The sequence below is a fragment of the Corvus brachyrhynchos genome, unplaced genomic scaffold (genome assembly GCF_000691975.1).
Source record: "Corvus brachyrhynchos isolate BGI_N302 unplaced genomic scaffold, ASM69197v1 scaffold705, whole genome shotgun sequence".
Taxonomy (NCBI): domain Eukaryota; kingdom Metazoa; phylum Chordata; class Aves; order Passeriformes; family Corvidae; genus Corvus; species Corvus brachyrhynchos.
The window spans coordinates 2,342,814-2,343,079 of NW_008238346.1; the positions used below are offsets into that span (position 1 = coordinate 2,342,814).

Consider the following 266-nt stretch of genomic DNA (forward strand, 5'->3'; position numbering starts at 1 on the left):
AAACAAAGCAAACAAATTCCAAACAACACCTATTTCGGCCTCAAAACAAAACTGGAAACAAATTTTAAAAAGCCCTAGAAGTTTGGGGGTTTTTTTCCCCTCCCCCTTTTTCCTTCGCTCTCATCCCCTCTCCCCTTCCTTGGGGAGGGGGGCTATTTTTTCCCGGCTGAGCCTGCGATCCGCTCCTCCAAACTCCTCGTTTTCCATGGTGATCCGTCGCCTCCTGCCCTCCTCCGTGGCGGCTGGGCCGGCTCCCCCCTCCCCTT

The 266-nt window shown here is 53.8% G+C and overlaps 1 protein-coding gene across 8 annotated transcripts in view; it reads left to right on the forward strand.

The window, feature by feature from the left end:
* Nucleotides 1-266, forward strand: part of TCF7L2 (transcription factor 7 like 2) — a 171,332-nt gene that overhangs the window by 1,343 nt on the left and 169,723 nt on the right. The gene's annotated exons all lie outside the window — the stretch shown is intronic.